General features: G+C 46.5%; 1 protein-coding gene across 1 annotated transcript in view; it reads right to left on the minus strand.

Moving 5' to 3' along the window:
- LRRN3 (leucine rich repeat neuronal 3) overlaps positions 1 to 23,047 on the minus strand; it is a 381,885-nt gene that overhangs the window by 105,537 nt on the left and 253,301 nt on the right. The window contains exon 2 of the mRNA XM_078674533.1: positions 19,292 to 19,394. The gene's annotated coding sequence lies outside the window, so the exon portion shown is untranslated. The remainder of the gene's footprint in view (positions 1 to 19,291; positions 19,395 to 23,047) is intronic.

Here is a 23,047-nt window from a genome sequence, read left to right on the forward strand (position 1 = left end):
TAAATAACTGAATATCTCAAAGGAAAAAGCGTAAAAAAACTTCAAAATAAAATAAAAAAGGAAAATCAGGCTACATATGATGAACCAACCAGAGGACCAAATACAAAACGAGAAAAGAAGGGATACGAAGCTGGACAACAAAAACAGAGTAATCATTACACAATGCCACAATGCCAGAAAAAAACTAACAATACACAGGAAATGCCCTTATAAAATAAAATAAAAGTTTTTGCAACCTCTTAAATTGCATAAACATGCACATAGTATGATATCAAGTGAAATAGGATGACGGTCTAGGATGTAGCAATAGAAAAGCCTTTGGAAGAAACGTTGGGCAGATCTGTCGTGGAAAAAGCCAAAAAAAGTATTCCCCGCTTGTAGTTCCTGAACTCTCAGAGTTTTGCAATTTGGCTGCACATAAGCTGGCCAGCCCAGACCTAGTTTGTTGAATGTAATGCAGTTCAGTTTAAGCAGTACACAAAAACACACAAGTAAAAAAAATATAATGACACAGTAGTAGAGTTTGCAACCAGGGAGTGTTCTGTTATGTTATTAAGTTTATATAGCGCTCGATTACCCAAGGGTGTCCTGGCGCTGCCTTGTGCAAAGGAACGATAATGTAAAATTATTGCAGAGCTAGGCTAGTGATTAAAAAGCCATGTTTTCAAGGCATTTCTAAATTGAGGGAGATTTTCAGAACATTTGAGGTCATGGGGAAGAGAGTTCCACAGTTTATTGGCACCTACAACAAAACTTCTACCGCCCCAAATAGTTTTCCTAAATTTGGGGACAATCAAGTTCTTTAAAGTCAAGGAGAGAAGATGCTAGGCAAGATGTACCAATGAAGTTTTTGAATAAAGTATTCCAGTCCAACGTTGTGTAATGCCTTAAAGGTGATGCAAAGGGCTTTGAAAGCTATTCTTTTCTTTATAGGAAGCCAATTAAGTTTATGTAATGCCATGTAGGCAGAGTGATTTGGGAAGATTTGAAGTTTGGCCAGGAGATTTTGCTGCATATTAATGTATAGTCCATTGCAATAATCAATTTAGATCAAATCAAATCTGTCACATCTGATTTTTAGAGGATTGGAGGGATGTAAAGAAAGATTTTCTTGATGATCTTTAAAAAGATAAAACACAGAGGAAGCAATTTGATTTACCTGATTTGCAAATGTGAGTCTTTTATCACAGATGACCACAAGGTTTCTTACCTTGTCTACTAAATTAGGTGGAGGGCCAAGCTTCTGTGGCCACCAGTCGGAAGACCAGAGGCTGGTGGTGTGACCAAAAAAGAGAATCTCGTTTTTTCTGGAATTAAATCAAAGGCAGTTCTCAATCATTCAATTATTTAAGCTTACCATACAGGTCCTGACTTAAAGGGCGATGTGAGAATGGTTGCCAGATATTGAGACAATAATTTGGGTATCGTCTACATACAATACCACTAAAAAACCAAATGATTTGATAAGTTTAGCTAATGGACTAATGTACCAATGAAATTAAGTGGAGCTGAGAGAAGCCCCCTGTGGTACCCCATAAGGAGGAGTGAATTAATTTTAGATATGAGGATCTAAGGCAGCCTGTTGTTTCCTGGTAGGCAGAAAAGAGACAAGAAGTGCAAAGGCTGAATCTCTGATGCCCAGCTCATGAAAACGACCGAGGAGGATGTTATGATTGACGGTGTTGAGAGATGCTAAGAGTTCTAAAAGAATAAGGACAGCGTTGTCACCTTTGTCGATAATACTTCTAATGCCTACCTCATGTAAACAACCGATGTGAATGTTATGATTGATGGTGTCGATCATTGCTGAGAGATCTAAAAGAACAAGGACAGCATTGTCACCTTTGTCGATGATAGTTCTAATGCCCAGTTTCTGTAAACAACCAATGAGAATGTTTTGATTGGCAGTGTCGAATGTTGCTGAGAGATCTAAAAGAATAAGGACAATGTTGTCACGTTTGTCAATGATAGTTCTTAGCCTTTCAGTTGCCACTATAAGGGTTATTTCTGTGCTATGTTGGTTATAGAAGCCGGACCGAGAGAAATCAAGCAAGTTGTTCTCATTAATAAAGGTGGATAGTTGTAAGTTCAAAGCTTTGTCAATGGATTTTGCTGCAAGAGGAAGCCGGGATACGGGGCGATCGTTTTTGGGGTCTGCTAGAAATGGGGTTTCTGATTATCTAGGGTATGCACCTAAGCCAGCCAGAACCCACTACTCTAGTCAGAGTAAGGGAGTTACACACACAAGATAACCCTTTCTTACCTCTTAGTAGCTTGGCAGAGCAGTCAGGCTTATCTCAGAGGCAATGTTTAAAGTGTTTGTGCAATACACACACACCAGTGGCACACTAGACACTCTACAATAAAGAATCCACACAAGGTTATTGAAAATATCCTTTGTATTATAAAACATTTACACCACAATTACATGAATCACTTTGCCAACTAGGCAATCGTGATAAGATCACATGTATCATAAATCCCTTTGTGTCATATGTAAAGCACTTTAGGCCACAAATCACATAAACCAACAGTCACCTTGTCACTAGGCAATGGTAATGACAATACATAGCTCCTAAATCACTTTGCCAATTAGGCCTTTGTCATAAAAACACCAGTAGTGCACTAAAGTAAACGCTTATACGGTGCACAGGTTATACAACCACCATCACTGTACATAACATCCAGGTCCTGGATATGTATTTGCTATCCTGTCAGTATCTCTACACTAGAGCATGAAATGCAGCAGAAACTTATGACGGCGTTCCTGCGCTCATCTTAAATGATATACAGTACTCCTCAAAGGGAAACCAGACATCAGCATGGGCACGCCTATAACTGGGATTACTATACTCCCAGTACTGTTTACCTCGAGGCAACAAATTCCTAATCGGGGGTCTGGGCACGCCCATATGCCACCTAAGAACATATGCCACCAGGTATGTCCCTCACCTTGTAGGAAGAGGGTGGACATACAATCCCTAGCTACTGTGGCAGGGGAAACCACGCTGCACGCGCTGCACAAGCCCATGCCCAGCAGCTACAAATGCTGCAGGCTCTCTCACTAGGGGAATCACAACACTGCAAAGGAGCCCTCTGGTTCCGAGGCTCTCTGGACAGCCCGGACGATCAGCCATGGTCCCTTGGACCGGGACGGCAACTATGGCGGTTCTGGGCCATTCCGCATTGAGGTGTGGATCCTCGCTAGGCAGAGCGCTACCGTTTGAGTAGAGCATTCTGCTCGTTCACTCCCCAGGCTCTATGTACTTCTATTGCGGTGGCCCGCAGACATGCAGTTCAGCTGCGGTGAACACCAGGCGTCCACAAGTACTTTCTTCTGGGCTGGTCAACCATGATTGACTCTTAAGCGAGGCGGTAGGAATGGTTGAAGCCTGGAGCGAAGTCTCCAGTGAGCACAGTTACGCCTCTCAGGGTACCCTTCATCAGCTGGACCTTGTTCAAGACTGACTCAGACTCGGCACTGACAGCCGGCTGCACCACAAACACCTGGGCTGACTGGCAAGTGCTAACAGCAAGCTTCTACCAGCGCCAACAAGCCGAATCCTTAGCAGCACTTCCCATGCACTGATTTGGGATCACCAAAAGGCATAAACAGTGCTCCACCACACGCTTCTCTGTAGGGCCACAATCACATCAACGGTGCTTTGCAGCCCTAAGCACACTTAGGTTCAATGCCAAGTACCAAGGGAATAAAGCGCTACCCTGGCGCTACGTTTTCTCAAAACTTAGGGTAGACCACCAAGCCCTGAGACAACACTGGAGGCACAAAGCAGGGATAAATGCAGCAGGCCAGCACACAGAGTCCTTGTTGGGAAGCAGGCAGTCCTTCTTACATCCAAGAAGGGACAGGTCAGCACAAAAGACAAGGGAGTTAAATGGTGGTTCCTCCTGGCAGCATAACAGTTCCTTCTGGCGAGGTTCAGTCTGTAGAGCCAGCAGCATCTGGTTACAAGTCCCATGCAGTGTCTCAAAATCATGGGGTCACAACCCCTATATTTATAGTTCAAAGGTCTTTGTTCTGGGGGCACTTCAAACAACTTTCAGAAGTGCACGACACCCCCATTCAATCCCAACACTGGCTCCAGACACAAAACAGGGGGGGGGGACAGCATTGTTGAAAGTCCAGCACCGCCCTACTCAGGTACAAGTACAACTCCTCCCACCACTCTAAATGCAGACCACGCCTATTCAGGTGCAAGGGAAAATCCTACCGCCACTCTAAATACAGCCAAGGTCTACTCAGCTCAGCGCTTAGTCACCCAAGAAAGGCAGGACACACCTCAACCCCCCCTTGTGACTGTCTAGAGAGAATGCACATCCCCTTCCCCTGTCAGTCTAAACCAGACGGTGAATACACAACCAGACAGCGCACAAAGAGTCATAAGCACACAGAAATGCCCACTTCTAAAAGTGGCATTTTTTAAATAGTAGTAACAAATCCACTTACACCAATAAGTAGGATTAATTACTACTATTCAAAACATACCAAACATGGTCACGCTACCATTTCCATATCAGAAATTATAACTTGAAGGACATATCAGGGAATTCTCAATGTAAACCTAAGAGAGGGCAGCCTCACAGCAGTGAGAAACCAAAAAGGCTGTTTGTCACTACCAGGACATGCCACATAACTAAAGACATTTAGTACTTTGGATTGAAAAGTGGAAGCAAGTAAATTGCAAAAAGATTTGCTCACATTCGGTTTATCCCTGTTGTAGGAGAGTAGGGTCTGCTATCCTATGGTCACCCCAAATTTTTGCTTTTTGCTTCACTGGTTTATGACTTAATGTGGCTGTGGGCCTGCTAATCAGACCCACAGCCAGCTGTTCTCTCTCTAAATTAATGCCAATGCACTCTAGGTGCATTACGAATTGGAATTGGTTCACCTTATAGGCCCCTGTAACAGTGTACCCAGGGTACCCAGGGCATAGGTGTTTCGTAGGTCTACCAGGGGCTGCAGCACGTATTGTGCCACCCCTGGCCTGGCCTCCATATTTGACACAACTAGCTGATCACTCAGCTGGGGTAAGTCGGTGTAATCACCCCTTACTTAGGTATAGTATGCCTATGCCTAACCTAAAATGGACACATATGTTCCTATCAGCCACTCCTATGGAGGGCCTCATCAATCCTGGAGGCAGAGTGCTTGGAAATATGTGAGATGGTGCTCTAGCATGAGCTGAGCCTGTCTGCAGCTTTCGGAACCACTTCCTGTAGCTGTTCCATGATACTGCCATACCATATACTCTTAAGTGCATTATTATCCTCGCGGTTATTTGCTAACTTTGAATTGGCTTTATCAAAACATGTCGAGTAAGGTGTCATACGAATTGGAATACTACCCCCTCGCCAGTTCTGGCGATGGGGGTAGCATTCCACCCTTCTAGAGGGACACGACATGTACATAACCTGAACCCCGGTTAAAGTTAAACTAGAGCCTCAGCATCACAAAATGGATGCTGCCACCACAGACACAAGTCTGACCTCCTGCTGCTGGGAGTCCTTCCAGCGAGGGAGGCTTGGACAAAGGGTTTCCTGCCTTGGGAGGTGCTAGCACCACCCCAGACACGATTTTGTGTATTGGTTAGGACAGGGCTGAATAGAATGAGACACGCCTGGGGCACACAAGGTGTCCCTGTGCATATGCCAGTTCAAACCTGTGCTGGGGCTCTCCAGCCCCAGTCTTGGCGCGAAGCTGGACAAAGGAAAGGGGGTGTAACCAACCCCCTTCCTGGTCCCACCCAGAGGAGGGACCTTGCAGGTAATCCGGCCCCTAGATTTGGAATAAGAGTAGGAGCTGTGTCCAAAGACTTCAGATCATCCTGAACTCGACTTGAAACTAAGAAGAAAACTGGACTTCGACATTCTGCTGCACAGAAGACTGAAGAGAATCTCCCTTGTGGCCAAGGAGTGACCACCCGGTGAACACAGGCACCAACCAGCAACTCGACGTCTGCTTTGCCGCCGCCTCCCGCCGGAGCCCGAGCCCAGAGCCTGACAAGACCTGGATTCCCAGACATCTCACAGCCCGATCCACAGTCCCTGAAAAGAAGAGACCCGTGGAGGCATCGAGAGACGTGGGACCGGCCATCTTGAAAGACCTCCGAGAAGCTGACTGCGCAGCATCCCAGGCACCCTCGACACTGTGCTTTGGGGTTTGAGAAGCCCCACCACCGAGCAGCATTTGCACTGAAGATCAGCCCCCCAACATCTCCACGATCTGCGTGGGGCCCTTTTGCACTTTGCCACTTGATGCGTCATCCCGGTCACTTGCCACATGGCTAGTGGCCATCTTGGCGACGAAATCTACAATCTAAACCACTGGTCTGGTTGCTCCAGACTGGCCCTCGCTCCTGCAACAAGGAGCAGCACCTCTGACCTTGCTGGTCCGAGAATTAAGCTTTCTTCACTTCCTGCGTGGCTTGCATTAGCTAAGGCCTGTTTGCTCCAATCAAGTTGCTGACACCGCCATCAGCTAGAGCCTTCGTGGGACAGCTCGTGATTGACTCCTCGACGTCCTAGACCTCTTCGTGTCCACATGGCTGCAGAGACAAGCTGCACCTCATCGCCTGTTTGCACCCGACATTGCCTGGTTCCATCCTAGTTCCTCGCCAGTCACTGGCTAGTGACTTCTGAACATTGTCCACTCTGCTTTCAGGTCTTCACATCTTCGATCCACCCTTGGATCACACCGGACACTTCTCGCATGGACGCCTGCAGCATCTTCATCCTCAGGCACCTTCAGACTGCGTGACGAAACCCGACACACTTTGGCACCTATGCACCCGCTTCCTGTGGGTGAGGTAACTTACTAACGCTGGTGTTCCTACACTGGTACACTCCTCTAGTGCCTAACTCTAAAGTTTGGTAGTCCTAGTCTAGTCGGAAGACTCCTTTTGCAGTAACTTTGTAACTTTTACGCACCATTGACTTTGCATTGGTGCATGCGTGCACTTTAAGCACTGCACTCGAGTCCTGCGGCCCTTTCCCGACTTCTTCACTGTTAGTCCCGAACAGCTCCAGCGATTCCCCAGGCCCTAGGCCTATTTCCTTTCAGATTGGTGGTTCTTATACCACTATTTTAGTATATGGTTTAAGTGGCCCCTAGGGCTCATCCATATTGTGCAACTTTTGTGTATTTAAACTGTGTTTTGTTTTAACGCATTTGCTTCTGTGCTCATAAAGAGTATAGGGGATATTTGTAGTAAATAAATATATATATATATTCAATATATATCTGTGTGGTGTCCTTTCATTTGGTATTCAAGGGGATTGTGTATGGTAAAACAGCTTGCTTCACATGCCTTTACAGAGTTTAGCCTAAGACTGCTTTGTCCACGCTACTAGGATAGCTGGTCTATAAGGTTGACTTACAACCAATCATCATAAGGGTTGCTTGGCATGGTACAAGGTGATCACTAGAACTAGTGAGCATCATATACCAGGCCAACTTCTCACACCTGTCAACAGGGTTAGAAATAGCTTTTACGGTTTAAAATGATTCCTAATTTTTTGCAGTTTCAATTTTGAGACAATAGTAGGAGGATTTGTCTTAAAAAATCATTGTTTTGTAGTCTTGAAGGGATTTTTTATGCATATCTTTATCAGCTTCATTATAATAAAATCTCCATATATATTCTAATTTGCGACAAATTCTTCTTTGTGTCTTACATTTTGGGACATAACAGGGTTCCGATTCTGTTTTCCTACATTTTTAAGGGGGATTGGCTGGGGCTAAAAGGTGGGTGGCATCAACTAGCCAAGTATGGTAGTTGGTGACCATGATATTCGGATCTTTTGAAAGAGATTGAATGGATGCTGAATGTGGTTATCATTTAAAAGCCAATTCTGAATAATTATACATACCGCAGCATGTATATTGCATGATGCAATGATTTATCCTTGGTGTTGGTGCTTTTTTAACTGAACTAGAAATGATAAACCCATATCGGGGTAATCATTTTCTCACACCATTGTAATCTGTATGTTACATAATAACAGGAATAAAAAATGTTAAAAACGATAGCCCTGCTGCCCAGTCCTAGTGGAGATTTGTTGTCACTAGTAAGGGGTTACTCTCAACCAGCTAATGAAATGCAAACGTTTTATCACATTTTATACTCTTTGAATGAGATTTCTACAGTGAGTGACCTTTAGTCGCTTCTCCACGTACTAAAAATGTAAATGCATATCTGGCCTATCTATTCGGTTAAATCGAAACTGGAGATTCTCAATTGGTCAACCACAGCCTGGATTTGTCAACCACAATCTGGGTTGTTTTCTTTCACCTCATTGGACAGGAGTGCTCTCCTGCTTCACCGCAGAGAACGCTGAAAAAATATGTGAGAGGAGCAGAGACTCTCAGATCTGCAGCTCGAAACTAAGAGAAGAAGAAAGTTTGTTAAGCTGAACACTTGATTTGCACAATCAGGCCCTGCATTCTGACTGACTACGCCGGCTGCATTATCTGGAACTACAGCACCTTGGATGTACCTTGCTTCAAAAGGATTAAAGAGTGGACTCCCTGCAAGCTATAGTTTAACAGATCTCACCTGGACTATCACCACCAAGAATCCCCTACTTGGAGTGTGCCCAGTGGATTTGTAAGGGTTTTGTCCAGATGCATTGTGGGAATTGTGGTCCTAACCTTTCAAGGACCATCTTGCAGATTTCAGACGCTTAGATTGTGGCTTGGACACTTTAGACCCTCAAGAAGAACTTCAAGAAGAAGTTCCTGGAGGCTGGAGAAGTTTGGAGCAACTTTTAAAAAGAGCTCCATAAGGGGACTGACTCAAGTGCGAGAGTCAAGGCGGCCACCTTCAATCGCGAGCCAGCCTGGCCTGCTGGTTCGTCCTGGAGAAAAGCTACAAAAGTCCGACCTCCAGAGTTTGACAGTGAGCCCTCAACTAATCTGGACTGAAGAAAAGCATCGAGGGACCCTATCAGAAAAAGCTGCAGAAAAGAATCTAAGTCAGAAGGTAACATTTTGACGAGGCCTACCAGAGGGGTATCTCAGCAGGACTCCATCGTGGTCAGCCTGAAACTTAGACTTTGTCCTTGTCACGCGCAACCATTTGTCCCAAAGTGGCGCTATAGGTTTCAAAGTGCAATATAGTGTTAAATCTTTTAAAATTCGATTCTCTGGTTCCCTAAATTGGATTCTTGTCATTTTTATGTCATTTTGAAGATAAAAATATTTCCTATTTTTATAAATTGGTGTTGCATTTTTTTCGTGTGTTGTGTCTTTATTACTTACTGAATTGGTGTTTTTAAATGCTTTATATACCTGTCTCCTACGTTAAGCCTGCCTGCTCACAGCCAAGCTACCTAGGGTTGAGCATGTGAATAATTTATTGAGACCTGGACTGAGCCCTACACTGTGTTAGAGGTCTTATTGGCAGTAGTGAATGCCTATTTACCACTATGAATAACCCACTTTCCAACAGAAGCATCTAAAGTTCCTATATTTAACTCAGAATTTCTCCTCCCATTTAATGCAGATCTGTCTAAAGTACATGCTTCAACTCAGAGAAATTCTGAGATAAGTGTATGAATTTTAGATATTTCATGAGCACCATTGAGGGGTGCAAGTACTGTGCATCAACTCACTTTGAAGACGACACTCAGTTAGTGCTGCAACAAAGAGCAGCCGGTATGCTGGTGTAGCTCTGGGACGTATGTGAACACTTTTAAACAGGCATTCCATTTGATGAATACACCCTACAAAAACTCCTACCAGAGCTACAGTGTCTGTGGAGAAGCATCAGACAACTGCAGGATTCGTACAGCAATACATTACATTTGGGCAGTGGAAATAAGAAGTATATCGGGATTTCCCTTGAAACATATATGAAAGGTGTTCTGCTCGTAAGAGAAAGTGCATTCTGTTGAAACCTTCTTAAGCCGATACTCTACAGGAGCCTATAGCACTGCTCTGACTGGCTCCATTACAGTCTTTTGAATGAGAAGGACAGTTGTGAAGCCTCTGTCCTTGGGCAGCTGATGAAAATGGCCTCAAATCCTTGGCTTGTAGTCAAGGAGTGATGGTGCAGCATATTGGCACGTTTGAACATTACATTTTAATAAAGAGACACTTATTCCAGGTTGCGAGACCCTCTGTTGCAATTGCCCCTGGCTGGCCCTGATGAAGGTGGTTTCCATTGCAGTTCTTCCACTGTAACGCGTTGGCCCTCTCTTCTAATTAGATCCAACCTTTGGTTGTACAGTGGACAAACTGGTGTAAAACAACGGGGAGTTTTTTCTGGTATAGTAGAGTGATGTGTGACTAGGGTGTGTGATAGAATGGATGTGTTGTGTTTGTGGTTCTCGTTATTTTAAAAAAAAGATATGTTTATCTATTCTGACTTTGTAATTACAATATGAATTTTTGTATATGTATTTAAAGAAAATCACATGAAATATAGCGAATAACTACTTGTTTTCAAATAAGAAAAAAGAAAATATGAATTTTTGAATGACAAAAAAACTCTAAAAATAAAAATGAATAAATAACTTATCAAGTTGAAGATGTGGTTTATGTATGCCCGTGTTATTGGAGGCTTTCCCCAATGATAAAATGGATATAGGTCAAGAGGGAGTTCCTTTCTTGTTTCTGGTTATTTTACCCCTCAACTCTCTGACCTTAAAGTACATTTGGGAGGGGGTCCCTACTCTTATTCACATCAACTCACTTTGTCTCTGCGCCCATGTCCAAAATATGGCCCAGGCACAGAGGGAAAATATTTCTGACTGACTGACTGACTGAATTATTTATTAAGCGCACAATTGCCGGGGCGTCTTAGCGCTGTGTGAGGATTAGGATGAACATTTCCAGTCTAGGATTTGGTAAATAGCCAGGTTTTTAAGGCCTTTCTAAACAGGATCTTATTCGTTTCCAGGCGTAACTCGGTGGGCAAAGAATTCAATAGCTTTGCCGCCTGAAATGAGAATGCCTTGCCACCCCATCGGGTTAACTTTATCCTTGGTAGGCAGATCAGTCCCAAACTACCAGATCTTAGTGTGCGAGACGGTACATAGCGTGGAAAAAGAGATTTCATATCCTCTGCACCTCGTCCGTTTACAGCTTTGTATACTAGGCATAAGGCCTTAAACTGCACCCTTCATCGTACAGGAAGCCAATGTAGTAGCCTTATGCCATTGGGCATTGCATGATGTTTCGGAAGATCCAGCAGCACTCTTACAGCAGCATTCTGCAATGACTGGAGTTTGGAGAGCTGTCTTTCAACAATTCCTACATACATTGCATTACAATAATCAATACGTGATAAAACCAAGGCTCCAACTACTGTCTTCCTTAGTGCAAAAGGTATAAATGGCAGTATTTTTCAAAGGACCTTGATCGTGAAGAAACAGGCTGAGGTGACCTGATTGACTTGTGAGTTGAGTGTTAGATCTTTGTCAATCACGAACCCTAAGTTCCTAACTTTTTGTGCCGGGACGGGACAGTTGCCAGCTTCTGGGGGCCACCATAGATGATTCCAAATTGAAGGTTTTGGGCCGAAATTCTATCCCCTCAGTTTTATCTGTGTTGAGCTTTAAAAAATTGTTATTCATCCAGCTCTTGACACTTATGAGGCAGTTTTGGAAGCACTCTGTTGTGACTTCAACAGTCTGAGTGAGTGACACCACTAACTGAGTGTCGTCTTCATATGACACCAGTTGCAGGCCTTGATCGTTTATCATTTTGCCAATGGTGTCACATACAGATTAAACAATGTGGGGGATAATGCTGATCCCTGGGGGACTCCACACGGGAGAAAAAACTCTCCCGATTGAATTCCATCCCAGTAGATTTGTTGTACTGTGGAGTCCAAGAATGACCTGAGTAAAGTTAGTGCAGTATCCCCAATACCCTCAGCTTTGAGCCTTTCCAGTAGGACTCCATGGTTAACGGTGTCAAAAGCTGTCGTTAAATCAAGTAGTATTAGGACAGCTCTGCCACCTTTCCCACATTTGCATTGGGCCACACACCCCCACCCCCATGTAAATGAGAGAAGGCCCCGTAAGACAGAGCTGACACTAAGTGGGTGCTGGCACCATCTGTATTACAAAAGGGGCCTCACAAGTGTCTGTGGCCCCGTCTGTAATACCAAAGTGCCCCAGAGCACAGAAAGAGGCAGCTCAGACCCTGTGGCACCTTCTGGAGCACATTGGCCCTGAATTCTTTAAAGCATCAGCTCCTGTTGTGTTTCTAAATTGTGTCACTTGTGCCTGATGTCTGAAATGTTGTGCAGTGTGACGCAACCAGCAGGTCCAGAACGTAAGGGTCATGTGACCCCTGTTTAATAAAAGTATTGGGACGCGCAAACGTATGCCAGTCAGGCGACAGAGGCGAGTCCTAGCATGAAGCACATTCTCCATCTCCTGAAGTTATTGTAATGCTTCTTGCTCCCTAGGGCCAACCCCAGGTCACTGAAGTCTTGGCGCCATCACCGTGCCCAACACCACAATTGGCAACGAGGGTGGTCATGCCCTTGCACCCAGCGGTGAGGCGGCCGCAAGCATTTCCAGCTGCTCGCGGTGCTCGTGCCCCGTCATGTGGCGCAATCCTGTCCTGGCGCCCAGCAGCTGTTGCGGGGGCTCTAGGCTCCTGTGCGTGGACTGGGGAGATCTGCGAGGCCCGGTGTGGCTGGAAGGTGAGCGTGCCTTGCGCTGCATCCCGTGGAGCCGCTCGCCGCGTGTGCCCCCAGCCACGGCTGTGTGCGGCCACGCGGTGACAGCCCCCTGCAGGCACACGGTGGGAGGACACTGCCCCGCCTGTCACCGGAGCTCATGGGGGCCCGGTCTGTGCGCCTGGAGAGCCTGCACCTCTGATCACACCCTGAGGTGTCTGCTGTGTCTGGTAGCCCTTCCAGCTAGCGCGACCTGCACCACATGGAGGGGAGAAGGCAAGGCCTTAACGCAGGCCCAAGACATGGCAGGAAGAAAGACATTTACATGGGCCCAGCACACAGTAAGTCCCTGCGCAGGCCTCGCAAGGCACAGACCAGAGCTGACACAAGGCCCCACTGCCTACACTGCAGAAAGAGCCCACAGGCAGGGTAAAGAAAAGAGCACAACAGCAGAGGAGGCAGACACCCATAAAAGGGGGAGAGATAAAGCAGTACACGCCACACTAGGGTGACTACCTCGCAACGCAGGGACAGCCAGGAGCCCAGAGAGGTGCACAGTGAATACACCCACCAGCAGTGCAGCGTCACGGGAATCCCAAGTGCAGAGCGTCCACTACACAGGCTGTCACAAGAGCCTCAGCCTGAACCATGCCACAAATTCCGCCCATAGAGCCTTTCGTAGTAGAAGGGTCGCCCTCTTCACTGGCACCCAAGTGGAAAGACTGGGTGGATCGTCTGCAGATTTTCTTTGAAGCCACCAAAGTTCACAAGGACCAGAAAAGAGCAATGCTTTTGCACCTAGGAGGCAAGGACATACATAACATCACCAAAAAGCTTGTAGAAACCATGCCAAAGAACCACCACACACTCATAAATGCCCTCAACTGACATTTTGAGCTGATGGCCAATCAGGACTATGAGAGGTTCATATTTAGGCAAGCGCGCCAGCTCCCAGAAGAGTCGTTGGACACGTACCATGCCAGACTGAAAAATCTGGCATCAACATGCAGGTTTCAAGACGAGACAGAAGAGATAAGGGGACAAGTGATTCAGGGGTGTGACTCCGCCAAACTCTGTGAACGCATCCTAGAAGAATCAGGCAAGTTCCTCGCCGATATCCTGACCCTGGGGCGCACCAAGGAGCTGTCCAAGGCCCACGCAGCACATATGGAGGTGGCCCTCCAAGCCCCGGTGAAGACAGAACCGGTAAATGCCGTAACAACCAAGCCCACGATGAGGTGGAGCAGGAAGAGGCCCGGCACGGCGACTGCGGGACAAGTCAAGACATGTGGATATTGCGGTGGTTGCCCGCACCAGGCAGCTAAGTGTCCGGCGAGAGGGAAGAGATGCTCGGGATGCGGCCGATTTAATCATTTTGAGAAAGTATACATATCCAAAAAGTATCACAAGACACGGCAGGTGGTCAATGCTCTACCTGTGGGGGACAGAACACCAAGCCACATGGATGACGATGAGGAGGAAGAGAAGGTAGTCCACAAGGTACACATGATTGGCGTCACTACCCGCAAAGCGCGACGTCTGCCGCAGTGCACATTCGTGTGGGGTCCCAGGATATCCTGGCGGTAGTGGACACTGGGGCTACCATCAACATCATGGCATCCGCTCTTCATCAGACGTTATGCCCAGCACCCAAGGTGTATCCATCAGCGATCACTGTGTTTGCATATGGTCAAGATACCCCCTGAAAATACAAGGACGTTTCAAGACATCTATATCCCATAGAGACCGCTCTGTCACCACCAACGTGTACGTCACCAAAGATGGCCAAGGCATGCTGCTGGGGTGCCGTGCTGCCGAAGATCTAGGAGTGGTGACATTCGCCTTCAGTGTGCATCATGAGTCGATCCAACACCTGCTGGATGAGTTCTCAGAAGTATTTGAGGGCATCAGGAGATTCAAGGGCAAAGAAGTAGATCTTCACATTGATCCAACGGTTCAACCCATGGCACTACGGCATCGGTGGATTGCTTTTCATCTGCGACCACAGGTAGAGGAGGAACTTAAGAAGCTGGAGGCAGCAGGAATCATCGAGAAAGTGATGGGTCCCACACCCTGGGTTTCTCCCATCGTAGTCACTCGGAAGTCCAAGCAGCCAGGCGCGGTGAGGATCTGTGTGGACATGCGACTACCAAATACCACAATCAAACGTGAGCACCACATCACCCTGACTATCGATGATCTCATTGGGGAGATGGCAGGAGCCTGCTGGTTCTCCAAGCTTGATTTACAGTCCGGATACCATCAACTGGTGCTTGATAAAGCATCACAAAATATTACTACCTTCTCGACTCATGTGGGGCTCCGACGCTATACTCGGTTGAGTTTTGGAGTATCTAGTGCCGCTGAGGTTTTCAAAACATCATACACGAATTGAATATGGACATCCCAGGCGTCATCAACGTCAGTGACGACATCATGGTGCATGCGAAATCGCTCCCAGAACACAACGCTCGCCTCACCCAAGTGCTTCGCCGCCTGCGGGATGCCGCACTCACTTTGCATCGGACAAAATGCGAATTCCTGAAGAAAAAGCTGCAATTCTTTGGCTACACCTTCTCCACAGAAGGAGTCAACCCAGATCCAGAAAAGGTCTGAGACATCAAGGATGCTGCAGCCCCTAGCAGTGTGACGGAAGTCCGCAGCTTCCTGGGTGTGATAAACTACTGCTGCAGGTTCATTCGCGACCTCACCACCTTAGCGACCTCACCACCTTAACGCTGCCGCTAAGAGAGCTCACTAAGGACTCAGACCCGTGGAAGTGGGGTCCATACCAAGCCAAGGCCTTTAAGGAGATCAAGAATGCGCTCTCAGAGGTGACAGCGCTGCCCTTTTTTGACCCGGGGAAGATGACCCAGATAGCGGTGGATGCGGGTCCCATGGGCCTAGGAGCTGTGCTCTTGCAAAGACAATGCCAGGAGGATGACTGGGCCCCTGTGGCCTTCGCAAGCCGGTCACTCACCGAAACAGAACAAAGGTATTCTCAAATAGAGAAGGAGGCCATTGCCATTCATTTTGGGTATCGCCACTTTCATCTTTATTTCTACGACACGCCCTTCGTGGTGGTCACGGACCACAAACCCCTTGTGGCGCTGTCCTCAGGGACATCTACGAAACCCTCTCCAAGAATTGAGAAGTGGATGTTGCAGCTTTAAGTCTACAATTGTAAAGTAGAATATCAACCAGGGTCCCGCAATCCCGCGGATTACCTGTCTCGGCATCCCCGAGCGGCCACAATCAAGGAAATGGAAGATGCAGCTGACACCAAAGAGTGTGTTAAGTGCGTAACGTCCCGATCATGTCCTCGTCCCCTGTCCATGAGGGATCTAACAGAAGCAACGTCCATAGATGATTGCTTGCAAAGGGCCAAAGCAGCTCTACAAAGTGGCAACTGGCACAAGGCTAAGGAGGTATGGAAGATCCTGGCGATCCCTGCCCAACAGATCATGGAAAGCCTGTACCACATCAAGGATGAGCTCACTGAAGACCCTACGGGGTGCTTGCTGAGAGGACACCGGCTGGTAATTCCATCATCTCTGATGGATAGATGCATCCAATTGGCTCACGTAGGGCATCAAGGCATGGTGAAAACCAAATCCCGGCTCCGAACCAAGGTGTGGTTCCCACTAATGGACGAATTGGTATAGGACACGGTCCGCTCCTGCCCCGTCCTGCTCCAGTCATTGCGGAACCTCGGAAGAGATCTCTGTGGTCCTGCGTCAGCATGGATTTTGGCAGTCTTCCTGACGACCGCCATACCTTAGTAGCCGTTGATGAACATTCAAAGTACCCTGAGGTCAAAATTGTGACATCTTCAAATGCTGCAGAAGTGATACCTAAGATTGAGAGGATCATGGTTGCACATGGCCTAATGCAAGAGCTGCGCACCGATAACGGGTCTCCCTTCCAAGGGCAAGAACTGGCTACATACCTCAACAATCTTGGCATTCGGCATCGCAGGATTACTCCCCGCCGGCCACAGGCTAATGGTGAAGCGGAGAGATTCATGAGGACTCTAAATAAAGTAATCCAAATTGCTCATGACAAAAGACAGTCCCTAGAATTGGCCAGCTTTACATTTCTTAGAAATTACCGTCTACCGGGTGTTGCTCCTGCTCATTCGCTAATGGGCCAGGTGGTAACAGATTCAATACCTAATCACCCCAAGTGGCAGCCGCAGACACCTGATGACACCAGGATTGATGCTCGTCGTCCGGAGGCGTATGCCCACGTCAGCCAGTGGAGAAACGCCAAGATTCGCCGGTTTGAAAAAGGGGATTTGGTACTGCTCAAGATTCGTTTCGCCACTGGCAAGTTTTATTTGCCCTATGAAAAGAAGCCGTGGACTGTAGTCAATGTCAAAGGAACTCTAATCATTGCCGCCAGAGGCCGAGAGACCGTGGCTCGTAACGTGACCCATTTCAAACGATATTACTCAGAGATGTCGGCGTCGTCCACGACTCAGCCGGAGGGTGAGAACAGTCAATTGGCAACGGCCCGAGACAGTCACGATGGAGTGGTGGGACATGGTCCCATTAGAGAAGATGGTGACTCTGGTGACTCTAGCCTCCTTTGGCCAGACAGTGCCCGCAGTGCGGAGTTGGAAATCTCTCAGGCTCCGTCTGACGGGGATTGTTGTGAAGTCCCCTCTGACGTCGAGGTGGCTGCCTCGCCTAGTCGCGGCCAGTCCAAGTATCGGCTGTGGAGAAATCCTAAACCATCGTGCCGTTTGAAAGATTACTTCACGTAAGACTGTTCTACATATGTTGTTGGCTGAATATAAGCAAGATGCTTCTAATTTGTATGCTGTAATTGTTGCTCCACTAGTAGGGGGGGGTTGGCCCCGTATTGTTTTGATGTTTGTTGGGGAGGAATGCGATGTCGTGCCGTGTGATGCAACCGGCACGTCCGGAACGTAAGGGTCATGTGACCCCTGTTTAATAAAAGTATTGGGATGCGCAAACGTACACCAGTCAGGCGACGGAGGCGAGTCCTATCATGAAGCACATTCCCAATCTCCTTTAATTATTGTAACGCTCCTTGCCCCCTAGGCCCAACCCCAGGTCACCGAAGTGTTGGCGCCATCACCGCGCCCAACACCACAATGTCTACTATTTTTAAAATGGATTTGTGTAGCAGACACATGAGTACAATGCCTAGCAGTGTATAAAGCATGCACTGCAATGTTCTCATCTCAGATGGATGCAGCTGACGAACAACGCGGACACGCTGAACGTTCAATGCTAATAAGCAGTGAGGGAAGGCGGGTACTGCGAGTTCCGATTGCCGGCCAACCAGTGAATGGTACGAGTGTATAGACACGAGCCGGCAGAGAAATCGAAAGGCCCTTCAGAGGGAAAGACTATCAGGGGCATACCTGGCGGTCAGTGTCTGAGAGGCTCGTGGGGTGGGAGAGGCGCCTAGAGTGGGGCCACCTGGAGGATGAAGCACACACAGTTACTGAACCTTGATAAAGGCTACCTGGCTGAAAGGGATACAACTATTTTTAGTTATGATTAGTTACATGTTCGTGGCAGATCACGATAATATGGAGAGAAAAAAATCAAAAGCTTCATTAAAAGTACTCTGTGACTTTTAATTTTATTTATTAAAAGTAGTGTGCATTTTTATTAAATATGATAATGATTTTATCTTACTTAATAGAGCTGACATTTTCAAACCATTTGAACCGAAGAAGACTAATTATGTGACTCGCAGTCGGTTTTGGTTTAATTAGGTTTTTTCACTGGCTGTCACTGATGTCTTACGCCCGGGTTCACAAGGGGCGTCAACATTATTCCTAACGGAATAAAGATTCAGAGCATGGATAAGTGAATCGTTGTTTTTCATCACTGCAGCAAAAGACAGCTAGGAAGCAAGTTCGAGTTAGTAAAAAAAAAAAGCACGACAGACCTGGGCAATTTTTCTTTTTCCACATCACCAGTTTGACAAACAGTGTTACAAACTAAAACGGAGCAGTTCCAATCCAATGTCACCTGCTGGCCAAAAAGGCAAGTAGTTCACTTCACGAGGTCGAGTTCAAATGGAGGCTAACTTTTCAAAGCACGGCTCCTGCAAGAGTGGCACGATTGCGTGCTCACTGAACGAGTGATTCCTCATTCTATTCCCTGCTTTTCGGGATGGTTTGTGACTAAGAGAAACAATATTCCGGATGAACAAAACTGCTCCACTCGTACTTTGTATCTAAATTCAGTATAGTCTGCCTTGGAAAATAAATTCATAGCAAAACATTATGAGATTGCTCTCTTCGAAGACTTTCTCTTTGAGCCCCAATTAGGTGTACTCTTTAAGTAATATTGATTAAAATTATACCAATAAAAATGATAATTTTAATAATTATGACACTGATATTTGTGACATTATTATCAGGCAATGTTGCTGTCATGTAATGATTGCCATTGGCACTGCAACGCACAGAGAAGCGGAATCAAAATATGTTATGCAAGCCGCCTTGCTCCTGTGTCGAAATAGATCCATTATTACTCACCACTGTGGCATATATGGATTACAAAGTCATAAATGCGAGCAGCGTGCAGCACAAACACTAGATTGCTTGTTAAATTAATAAGTTTCCATGATTGTTTTATTTCACCTACCTCCTTCCGTTTCTGATTGGGGCTGGAGTTGTCTGTAGCCTGAGGCAAAAGCAAGGCTCCAAATGATATTGAAAGCGAGATCAAGACATCCTGGCTGCGGCAGCTGGAGAATGAAACCAAATGAGAGAATTATGTATGGGAATAGAGGCCATTAGATCAAAAAGCCGGTGTTAAATCAAATTTCACTGTTAATATGTCATTTCAGGAAATGCCATTATTAATTCAACTTCCCCTACCGGCAGAGACAGCTAATGAACATTAGGCAAATAAGGTTCTGTTTACTATGGCCCCGTCGGGGCTCCTGCTGAATTCAACCCTTGCTAAAATTCAGCAATGGACTAAGGTATTGTGGGCAGAGGTATGTAGGTGACCTAGAGGTCAGACTGGGGTATATCGGCACGCTGCAAAGGGCTCCCAATGCTGAAATATCTGCAGTACTAGAGGGCAGACTGAGGTATATAGACACGCTGTAAATACCTCTCAATTCTGGAATAGAACGGGTGCTAGAGGTCAGATTGGGGTATATCAGCACGCTGGATATGGCTCTCAGTGTGGAATATCAGCAGTGCTAGAGGGGAGACTGAGGTATATCGACACGCCGAAAATACTTCTCAATGCTGGAATAGAATGGGTGCTAGAGGTCAGATTGGGGTATATCAGCATGCTGGATATGGCTCTCAGTGATGGAATATCAGCAGTGCTAGAGGGCAGACTGAGGTATATTGAACAGTTTCCTGGCATAGCAGTCGAAAGTGTGGCAGATTCAAGCAGATACTTTGTCACAGGCACAAATAAGGTGACAATCACATAGAGATGCTGCAACATGCACCTCCAGACAACAAATGGCATCAGATTTCATGCGAAACATACAGACCAGGTCAGCCTTGGAGTGGAACAGCCACAACCATCACACGCCTTTTGGCACGCTGTAAGTACCTCTCAATGCTGGAATAGAACGGGTACTAGAGGTCAGATTGGGGTATATCAGCATGCTGGATATGGCTCAGTGCTGGAATATCAGCAGTGCTAGAGGGCAGACTGAGGTATATCGACATGCCGAAAATACCTCTCAATGCTGGAAGAGAGCGGGTGCTAGAGGTCAGATTGGGGTATATCAGCAAGCTGGATATGGCTCTCAGTGCTGGATTATCAGCAGTGCTATAGGGCAGACTGAGGTATATCGACATGCCGAAAATACCGTTCAATGCTGGAATAGATTGGGGGCTAGAGGTCAGACTGGGGTATATCAGTACGCTGTAAATACCTCTCAATGCTGCAATGGAATTGGGGCTAGAGGTCAGACTGGGGTATATCAGCACGCTGTAAATACCGCTCAATGCCTGAATAGAATGGGGGCTAAAGGTCACACTGGTGTATATCAGCACGCTGTAAATACCGCTCAATGCTGGAATCGAATGGGAGCTAAAGGTCAGACTGGGGTATATCAGCACACTGTAAATACCTCTCAATGCTGGAATAGAATGGGGGCTAGAGGTCAGACTGGGGTATATTTGCACACAGTAAATAGCTCTGAATGCAGGAATATCAGGGGTGCTGGAGGTGAGGCTAGGGTATAACAGCACGCTGTAAATACCGCTCAATGCTGGAATAGAATGGGGGCTAAAGGTCAAACTGGGGTATATCAGCATGCTGTCAATACCGCTCAATGCCGGAATAGATTGGGGGCTAGAGGTCAGGCTGGGGTATATCAGCACTCTGTAAATACCGCTCAATGCTGGAATAGATTGGGGGCTAAAGGTCAGGATGGGATATATTAGCACACAGTAAATAGCTCTGTAGGAAGGAATATCAGGGTGCTAGAGGTCAGACTGGGGTATATCAGCACGCTGTAAATACTGCTCAAAGCTGGAATAGAATGGAGGCTAGAGGTCAGGCTGGGGTATATTGGCACACAGTAAATAGCTTTGAATGCAGGAATATCAGGGTGCTAGAGGTCAGACTGGAGTATAGCAGCACACTTTAAATACCGCTCAATGCTGGAATAGAATGGGGCTAGAGGTGAGACTGGAATATATCGGCACACAGTAAATAGCTCTGAATGGAGGATTATCAGGGTGCTAGAGGTCAGGCTGGGGTATATCAGCAGGCTGTAAATACCGCTCAATGCTGGGATAGAATGGGGGCTAAAGGTTAGACTGACGTATATCAGCACGCTGTAAATACTGTTCAATGCTGGGACAGAATGAGGGCTAAAGGTCTGACTGGGGTACATCAGCATGCTGTAAATACCTCTCAATGCAGGAATAGAATGGGGGCTAGAGGTCAGGCTGGGGTGTATTGGCACCCAGTAAATAGCGCTGAATGCAGGAATATCAGGGTGCTAGAGGTCAGGCTGGGGTATATCAGCACACTGTAAATACTGCTCAATGCTGGAATGGAATGGGGGCTAAAGGTCTGACTGGGGTATATCAGCTCGCTGTAAATACCTCTCAATGCTGGAATAGAATGGGGGCTAGATGTCAGGCTGAGGTATATTGGCATACAGTAAATAGCTCTGAATGCGGGAATATCAGGGTGCTAGAGGTCAAGCTGGGGTATATCAGCACGCTGTAAATACCGATCAATGCTGGAATAGAATGAGGGCTAGAGGTGAGACTGGAGTATATTGGCACACAGTGATTGGTTCTGAATGCAGGAATATCAGGGGAGCTAGAGGTCAGGCTAGAGTATATCAGAACGCTGTAAATACCTCTCAACACTGGAATAGAATGGGTGCTAGATCTCAGACTGGAGTATATCGGCACACATTAAATGGCTTTCAATGCATTTATAATTGGGGCGTAAGAGGTCAGGATGGGGTCAATCCACGCAATGCTGGAATAGGAAGGGTCTTAGAGGTCAAACTGGGGTATATCAACACCACTCTAAATAGCACTCAATGCTGGAATAGCATGGGTGATATAGGTCAGCCTGGGGCACACTTCAAATGCCTGTTAATGCTGGAAAAGCAGGAGTGCTCGAGGTCAGGCTGGAGTATATCCACACGCTGTAAATGCCTCTTAAGGCTGGAATAGCAGGCGTGCTCGAGGTCAGACTGAGGTATATCAACATGCTGTAAATGTCTTCTAGTGTTGGAATAGCAGGGGTGCTAGAGGTAGGACCGGGGTAAATCACAATGCTGTAAATAGCTCTATATGCTGGAAAATTAGGAGAGGAAAGAGGTCAGACTGAGGTACACTGAAATGCTGTAAATGGATTTCAGTGCCGGAATATCAGCAGTGCTAGAGGTCAGACTGAGGTATATCGACATGATGTAAATGGTTCTCGGTGCTGAAATATCAGCAGTGCTAGAATTCAGACTAAGGTATGACAACAGGATGTAAATAGATCTCAGTGTTGGAATTTCAGCAGTGCTAGAGGTTTAACTGAGATATATCGGCATACTGTAAATGGCTCATTGATGGTTCACTATCAGCAGTACTAGAGGTGAGACTGAGATATATTAACACTCTGTAAATAGATCTCAGTGCTGGAATATAAGCAGTGCTAGAGGTCAGACTGAGTGTAAGAAGGTAGGATCCTTTTGCATGGTTACCCACATTGTTTGCCTGGTGTTGCTATGTTGTTCTGACTAGTCTGAAATGGCTCCTGCTAATCAGGACCGCAGTCTCAGTGCTTCCTCCCTAAATTGGACATGGTGAGTACTAAGGTACACTCCAGATTGGCTACTAGTGTACCCTTGTAAAGTCCCTGGTATATGGTACTGAGGTACCCAGGGCATAGGTACACCAGGGG

The sequence above is a fragment of the Lissotriton helveticus genome, chromosome 1_1, assembly GCF_964261635.1.
Source record: "Lissotriton helveticus chromosome 1_1, aLisHel1.1, whole genome shotgun sequence".
Classification (NCBI taxonomy): Eukaryota; Metazoa; Chordata; class Amphibia; order Caudata; family Salamandridae; genus Lissotriton; species Lissotriton helveticus.